We start from the raw sequence: 9,279 nt of genomic DNA on the forward strand, positions 1-9,279 counted from the left end.
ATAATAATTTAATTCCATGTAATTGAATAATTTTCTGTCTAACCATGGCAGGGGGGAGTCCATTATGCCACCAAAATTGTTTGCTAAACATGAGCCTTTCTACAGAGTAGCTTAAGCAGCTGCTGCTGAGGTCTTGTCGTGCTGCAGAAGCACTTGGCTGGCCAAAACTTCCTGGTGCAGAGACATCAATCTCCCTCCCTGCTGGCGGCTGAGTTCACTCTGTAGAGCCAGTGTTGTTGTCAGCTCTGCATCCCCTGATGGACAAGAGAGCACACTAAAAGTGCACCAGATTAGAGTGTTGCTTTTTGCATGAGCAAAAAGGGGCTGCACTGACACTGACAGTGGCAGTAGAGTTTGTGGTTTTGGTAGGAAATTAATTATTCTGAAGCCCTTAGGAATAGTAGGGGAAATTAATGTTGCCTTCTTTATTGATTCAAAAGCAGAGAAATAGTAGTGTATCTTCTCCTTTATCCTAAAGAGATATTGTGTAAAGGGTCAAAAATGTTTAAGAGACTATCAAAATATGTAGATGTTTGAGATATTTCGTCCATTGCAAAAGAGCAGAGCCAGTAAGACCCTTACTTGTAAAAACCCAGACTGAAAAATTTAACTTTAGCCACAGTTTAAGCATCTAAATCTATTATAATTCCTCACAAAACCCTATCTGAACTCCAGGGGCATCTCAGTATTCACAGGTGTCTCCATTTTTTTGCCACAAGACTTACAGAACTCCATAAACTCCACTAGCGACTGTAGCCAAAGCCATCATCTTGACATAGACAAGCAGCCCAGGAGCTGCTTTCACTTGAGTATGCTTGGGTGACAGTGCTGGGTTTTGTACAAATCACAGTCTCTCTTTTTCTGAAGTGCACAGTGTATACCACTGATTACAGCAGCCAGCTTTCACTTTCTGTTTTACACAGATGTCCCTCCCTTGTGTCAGAAACCTCCAACTTCTACTTCCCATTCATGAGAAAGCCTTAACTGCTAGCCTTAATATAATCCTGCTTTACTGTCTTTATGGCCCCTGAATTACCTAAACTTGGTAACTTGGCTTTCCTTTTTTTTTTTTTTTTTTTTTTTTTTTTCTTTTTCTTTTTTACATTTAGGGAAAGGCAAACAAGGTAGTACAAGCTGAAGTACAGTGTAGATGGGCATCCACCCTAGAATATGTTCTTACTCCATTACAGCTGTTGTAAAATTTGTATTTCTCCCCCAAGCGTGAGAGAGCTTCTCCTTATTACAAAAAGATCACACACAAGCACTTAGCATCAGGTATGTTTATAAAGACAAATATTGCCTTATTTAATGAAAGCTTGCTCATCTTATCCAACTTTTACATAGACATAAAAAAAAAGACGCAAGATAAAATAAATAAAAACTAGATAAATACCTTAGTATAAAAACAGAGTTAATAAGCCTAGATTGGCATAGATAAGTTGTTTGGAATACTTAGGAGATAGTTTCATTCACAGAGTCATAGGATGGTTTGGGTTGGTAGGCACCTTAAAGATCATATATTTCCAAATGCAGGAAACCTGGGCAGGAACACCTTCCACCAGACCAGGTTGCTCCAAGCTCTATCCAGCCTAGTCTTGATTACTTCCAGGGATGGGAAAGCCACAGCTTCTGTGGGCAACCTGTGCCAGGCCCATCCTCACAGCCAAGAGTTCTTTCATAATACGTAATTTAATTCTATCCTCCTTCATCTTAAAGATATTGCCCCTCGTCCTGTTACAACATGCAATTTATTAATTCCCTCTCAAGATCTCTGATAGCCCTTTTAGTAGTGGAATGTGCAATAATGTCCCTCTTTTTCCAGACTGGACAATCCTAGCCCTCTTAGAAGAAGTGCTCCAGCTCCATGGCCAACCTAGTGGCCTCCTCTGGGGTCATTCTAACAACCCCACAATTCTCTTGTGTTGGGAATCCCAGAGCTGGAGACAGCCCTGCAGTTGGGGGATCTCACAAGAGCAGAGTACAGAGAGAGAGAGCCATCCCCCTGACCTGCTGGTCACCTTTAAGGGCTACCCCCTTGGCTTTGAAATGGAGTCACCTACAGCTAAAGGTGAGGTCACTCCTGTCACATCACTCTGTTGGTGGCTGCACAAAGTGAGGAGCTGTAAGGACGCAGCTCAGTGGTCACTGTGACTTTGGGTTTGTCTCTGTCACCCAGCAGCAGAAGCTGCAGCTTTCTTTCTCTCCCACTAAGCCAGCACATTTCTCAGTGTTAGTTTTGCAATGCTGGCTTCTAAAACATATTCACAGTATTAATTTCCTGAAGAACAATTTTTCATCAAGTGACTTACAGAGTGAAGATGATTCTCTGAGAGAGTGACTGGAAAACATGAATGGAAAGACAAGTAATGCCTGGTGTTCCCAAAGGAATTTGCAGGGAAAGTGGAAATGTGAAAGTTAACTGCGATAAATTGGACTCACAACTAGGAAGCTGTGGAGAGGTCCAGTCCAAGCCACATCTTGCCCACATGTCTTTTTTTTTTTTCTTTCCCTGTGTTCCTACTAATCTTTAAACTCACAGAAAGTCACACAGAGTAAGCAGATGTGGCCAAGTGATGGGCTTGTGCTTAACATCAGTAACAGCTTAAAGTAAGCGACTGTCATCCTTAACCACACACATCTGCAATCTCAAGAATACTTTGGCTTTATGTATACAGCAGAATCTTATGGCAAAACTTGTATTGTGTGCTTAATGTACTTTGTTTTCCTGGTAATTCTTAGTCCAGGTTTAAATGTGTTAGATCATGGTTCATAAGAATGTTTGGGTGTTTTTTTGTGGTTTTTTCCTTTTTTTTTCCCATCCTATCTAATCCAATGATCTTTGGGAAGCTGCGATCCTTCCTTGATTTAATTAAGAGTAATCATATATTTTGTTTCTGTGGTATTTCCCTTTCAGCTCAGTTTTACTAAATCATAAAGTTAACTGCATTAGGTCTAGTGATATGCAAATGATTCCTTTAAAAATCCACCCCCTAAGCTCTAGAGACATGTGGGGTGTAATACCCGCAGAAATCAGAGCCTCTGGGGTTCATCTGTTGTTAGACCTGTCAGAAGCAACATCCCTGAATATACACTGATGTCTTCTACCCCTCACCCCTCCCTGAAAGTAGTTATTTGCAGATTGCAGCATTTTGTGTCTTTGAAGTGGCACCTACAACTAAACTGCCACCCACACTTTCCTCTATTTAGGTCAGAGTGACTTCAAACTGGAGAGAAAAAAGCCACACACGCACAGGCACACATGCACACACTCTCACAAACAAAACTGATGCAGAGAAAATCAAATAATGAGGTGCAGCCACCCAAGGCTGGTGTGAAAATCAACATATGGGGAATTATTGCGAGCGCTGGGCTCGGCTTCAAATGGGCTTGTTTTGCCTGGAACCCTGAGATGAGCTGAAAAAGGCAGAGTCGGTTGCTTTGCTAATCACTGAGCTACCTGCAGAGAAACAGGCAACCATAAAAAGAAACAAAACAATAGAGAAATAGATGCAGAGGGAACTGCTGCAGAATGGCGTAGGACGGGCTCACTGGCACCTCCAGGAGTGCTCCTAAAACTACTGGTTAAAAATGCTCTCTGTGGCAGTTGCTACCAAAGCCAGACCTTTGACTTTAGACCCTCCTCTGTAGCTGAGACATCTACAAAGAGGATTCCAGGGTCTTCAAGGGGAGGGCAGGCATTCATTTCTCTGTGTTGGGCACACCAAAGGTAGTGGTGGGCCTCTGCTTCAAACCCTGAACAGCAGATAAAGCATGGGCAGGAGGATTTTTCTTGTGGTTTTGTAATCCAGAGACTTCAAAGGATATCACTTAGTAGGGTGGGTTTTAAGAAAAGGCATAAAACCCCAAAAAAGAAAAAATCAAATATTTGTGAAAGAATGAAAAAAAATTAATCATTTCATAAATACCTTATAGAATCTCATCTACGTTTTAAGGAGTATAGAGAATGTGGCACCACTGCCCATGGCAGGAGAGTTACATGACCTTTAAGGTTCCTTCCAACCCAAAGCATTCTGTGACTGTGATTCAAATAATGGAAACTGTCCAAATAAAAAGAGGTGGGCGGATTCACTTCATAAAGCTCTAATCTTTGGCTAATGTCTGAGACTACAAAGATAAGAAACCCTTGGAAGATGCCTAGCTCTCTCTTTACACTTAGACAATCTCATTAAGTTTTCATAGGCTAAATTACATCATCTTGGAAAAGCAGAAAAATATTAGCTTAATTTTATTATTTTATTAATATTTATCTGGCTGTTAGAATAAAGCACATGTTGAATAACATGCATTTATGTCAGTACAGATGTAGATTTGATATCAAGTAATGCCTAACATATTAAGCATGTTCTGTTGGAGTACTTCCTCCTTAAAATTAAGAAACATGATAGTATAAAGAGGTTTTTAGGATTCAGATTTTTTTTTATCATTAAGAAAAAAAAAAAGTAATAAATATCTGTATGAAAACAAAAAGATGTGTCAAAGCTTACCAGGAAAATTAATTTCCAAAATGTCAGGATTTCTAGGAGGAGGGTCTTTCTTTGTACATTTGGGGAAAACAGAGGATTTCAACAAAAGGGGCAAGAAAATAATGCTATATGATATCATTGACTTTAACTTAGAGCTATTAAAATCCCTTCTCTTACAAAATTGAATGTGTATTTGGTATCCAAATAGAAATGCTATGCTAAAATGCCATTGCAAGTCCAGAAAGTACTCATCTAAAAGCAAATAGGTGAATTCCAAGATGGCACGAAGGTTTGTCCACATTAACATTTCTGTTTCAGATTTTTTCAGTGGATTGCCTGGTGTTTCCTCGCCCATGTACTTAGACCTGGGGATGGTTATACTTCAACCTTTCCTGTAGGCCACCAGTGCACCCCAGATGCCCACGGATGTGCAGCTTCAGGACCCCACTGAGGTTGTCCCCCGGAATGAAAATTATATGGAGATGCATTCCCAGGCACTGACAGAGGTAAATACTGACAGATTAGTGGGATCGTATTCCTGAGAAACATGAGGTGGTAAAATGTGGCTGTGCTGGGGTGTGTGTGTGCCTGTGTGTATGTAATACAGTTATAACCATGCCAGCAAAGAAAATATTGCCAGCACTAAGATACTACAGAGATCTTAGCACCATATTGTATTGTGGTAAATATTTCTTTCTTTGTTCCATTGTAGTTTTATACCCTTCTTAAAACACATTATTGAGAGTGATTCCCATATCCCCTAGTAGTGATTAGTCAGTCATGAGTGAGAAAGTTTCAAAGGAAATTGTGTATATATACAATAAAATAATTTTTCATTTTTATAGCTGTAATAAAAGCACAAAAAAAAAAAGAGAAAGGAAAACAAAACCCAGACTAACAAAAAAAAAAAATTAAATAAAACATTGAATGCTACTAAAAGGAGAAATAAAAGACACAAGTAACAATGGCAGGTCAGGATTCAGATAGAGCATTCAAATCATACAGGAAATGTGAAAAGCATTCAGTACTGGTATTCAACCAGCAATATGCATAAAACAAAATGATATTATTCCCAAGGTGATGCACATCTCTCACCCAGGGCAAACTCAAGCTAACTAGAAAAGTCAAGTACTTATCATGAAAATTACGTGAAGGATTATAAGAACAACATCCCAGTCATTCTTAGAGAAGAAACACAAACTATAAAATCCCTAATGCCAGTTATTTAGTGAGGTGTAGGTTTCATTTTCTCTCTCATCTTTTTCTTTCCTTTCAGCTTGACAAAGATAACTTGTCTAAACAATGGAAATACCTCCTGTGCTGCACCAGTTCAATCCGAAATCTATCAAGGTAATAATGTGGTTTGAAAAACCATCACAGAAGCTCACTGAAAATATTACTGAACATACACCCCAGAGAGGCAATATGGCTTATGGTTCACGTCAGGGAGATGAAAATCAAGTTAAAATACAGGCTAAGTGACATGCCCAGGGTCTCACCAGTATTTTGTGGCAGACCGAGGGTGTGAACCCAGGCTAATGTTCTGATCAGCACTTGACTACATAGACTTTGATTTAAATAGCTTACTTAAAACAGAGATGGCTGTAAATCCTGAATTTGAAACCAGAGAAATGAAACAAAGAGAGAAAGTAATTTGCATATATGTAACTTTGAGAGAAATCTGCCAATTAAACATATAATTTGTAAGACTAAAGGTATTATTTTAAACAAAATACTGTGCATTCTGAGCAGCAGGGACTTGCTTTCGTTGACTTTTTTTTGCTATGTTCTACTCTCAGACGATTGCTATTCAACAAGAATTTGGGTGATATTATCAATCTAGAATGTGCAGAAGCCTAAGTTGGTCACACATTTAGCAAGAACTTGCACAATGTTAGATTACTGCTAGAATCAGCTGGAAAAAAATAATTTATGACAGCATCAGGGAGCTAAAGATATTTCAACTTAGAATTAGCTAAACCAGAAGCAAAAAAAGTGTTTGCAAGAACAGACAGCAAAATATTTATCAGCTCAATTCTTGGAAGCTGTGTGGGCGTTTTTTTATCCCTTTCCCTTCCCTTTCCACTTCCCTTTCCCCTTCCCCTTCCTTTTCCACTTCCCCTTCCCTTTCCCTTCCCAGAACTTCCCTTCCTGTTCTTTTTTTCTTTTTTCTTTTTTCTTTTTTTTCTTTTACTTTTTCTTTTTTTCTTTTTCTTTTTCTTTTTCTTTTTCTTTTTCTTTTTCTTTTTCTTTTTCTTTTTCTTTTTCTTTTTCTTTTTATTTTTTTCTTTTTCTTTTTCTTTTTTTTCTTTTTTTTTCTTTTTTCTTTTTCTTTTTCCTTTTTTGGTTTTTTTTTCTTCTTCTTTTTCTTTTTTGTTTTTTCTTTTTCTTTTTTTCTTCTCCTCCTTCTCCTCCTTCTCCTCCTCTTCTCCTTCTTTGTCATCTCCCTCACTACTCCTCACATTTTCCTCTGCACAGCTGCTATACAGGGGAGAACAGCTCTGATTCCTTCAGGTGAGAAGCTGTAAATCAGTGAAGACTTGTTTCAGCCTTAAATGGGCTTAAAAACAGTCTGCACTGAGGATTTAGTCTGGGTAAGAAATGGTCAGCAACTCTAAAGCAAACTAGAATTTTTGGGTTAGAATATAAAACACATAAAATCTATTCTTACCAAAAAAACTGAAGGCATAAGTCTGACCCTTTAACCTAACTGACAAAGGTTGTTGACTTTCTTCTGATATATTTTCAGACCTTCTTCTGATATATTTTCATAACTGCTTTCAACATTTCTTGTTTACCAAGGTTCCTAAATGTAGTTTTGAATCTGCCTTACCCAGTACTTTTCCCTCACCTTTGTTCAGTTGTTTCATTAAGTTTTTGATGGGCCATTCAGAGAGTTATTAATATCATCTGAGTCCCTTTCTGTGGAAAAAACTTTCACCTCTTCACTACATATAAAGAGCACACAGAGAGGTGGTGAAACTGATTTGGACATGATGAAGGTAAAATACTACAGAACATTCCTACTTTCTTTGAAATGCCGGGTACACACAAATATTTTTATTGTACTCCAGTTGCTGACCGACTCTTGGCTTCCTCCAGTCACATGCATTAACATTTAAGAAACTATGTCATGATTTTCATATTGTCCCAGTCTATCCTTTCACTCCCCTAAACCCTTCTGGGATTCACAGGGAAGACAGACCAGGCACTTCAGAAGACATGAATAAAGGGAAGCATTCTGAAAAGAAGCCTCTTTGAATCCACGGTTTTCCTACTTGGTCAGGAATAGGAGATTTGAGATTGATTTCCACATTTTTTAGAGAGAAATTTTAAAAAGTTATCTAAGTTACAGGTTCTTCTGATGCTGGAGGTAAGTATGGGTGTATTCTCAATCATCTACAGTAAAACTGTCCATTTTGCATGCCATTAATAAGTGAAATTATGTGAACATTACTCCTAAGTTTATTACTTGACCATATAAGTGACAGTACAGAGCTTTCAGTGACAATGCTTTTACCTCAATTTTAAACACATAATTCTAAAAGGAGGCAGGACTAGAATGAAAAATATTTTTGTATCACATGAGTGCCTCAATCTGAAGATACTCATCCTTCCTGCTCTGTTTTTCCTTGTCCTCCACATCTCCATACCCTGCTCCTGTCTCCCTTTACCCCTGCCATGGTGACAGGAGACAAAGGCTGCTACACCTTGGGTGACCCAGGGGTTGAATCACAGGCATTACAAGAACATGACTACAGGGCTCAAGAGTCCCCTGTGAATCTGAGTATGTCCCTAAGAAGGGGTAACACTCACCTCTGGCAAAATGTGTTGACTTCTGTGGAAGTCAGCTCCACTGTTTTACAGGTAAGACATAAAAAGAATTATTCACCTGAAAAGTGGATTAAAAAAAACCCCACAAAAACAAAAATGACAAAACAAAACAAACCAAACAAAGAAAAAGAAAACACAAAAAACCCCAAACAAACCCCAAAAAACAAAAAAACCCCTCACCAAAACCTGAAACTCTAAGTCATTACATACCCCTAACAGCCCAGCTCAGCACTGTATACATTTCAAAATCAGGTACTGTCTGTTCTAACTACTTTTTCATCAAGTGAAGTTTTGTAATTGAGGCATCAGTACTCTACCATTCTAGGTTCCTCCCTGATTCTTTGTTTCTTGCTTTTTTTCCATTCATGGAGTACGTGAAGAAGGAATCAAGGTGATTGATGGCCAAGTGTCAGCCAAGTGGAAATGATACTGAGATATGCAAACAATTAGAGAGACAAACATGAGCCACTCGTGTATGCCCTTAAATAAAATTTATATATAATCTCTCTAAAATGCTCCACAGGTTTCATATAAAGAACACAAAGTATACTTTAATCCCTGATTGTTGGTCCTGCCTGCTATAGCAGTAAGTGAAAAGCCTAATGATGAACTGCAAAGCACATCTGGAGTTACCTTAATTCATAAATAATTATTCCTTGTTTTCATTTCTTTTCTGCTGCCTGCCTCCCTTCCTTCTCCCAGTCTTTCCACACACTTAACCCTCTTTTTTTTTTTTTCCCCTCCGGGGTATATTGGAAAATGAATTAGTTGGATTTCTGCTATCAGGAGTCTGCCATTAGGGGGATATTTGTCTTTTTCTGCTTCCCTTGTGGTTTCTATCAAAGGTTCAAGCATGAGGGCTATATCTCTCTTTATCTCCATTGTGTTTTAACTTAGAAAGGAAAGAAAACAGGAAAGATATTTTATCTCCTTATGTACCGTATAAAGATCAGTTGCATTG

Source organism: Motacilla alba, chromosome Z, assembly GCF_015832195.1.
Source record: "Motacilla alba alba isolate MOTALB_02 chromosome Z, Motacilla_alba_V1.0_pri, whole genome shotgun sequence".
Classification (NCBI taxonomy): domain Eukaryota; kingdom Metazoa; phylum Chordata; class Aves; order Passeriformes; family Motacillidae; genus Motacilla; species Motacilla alba.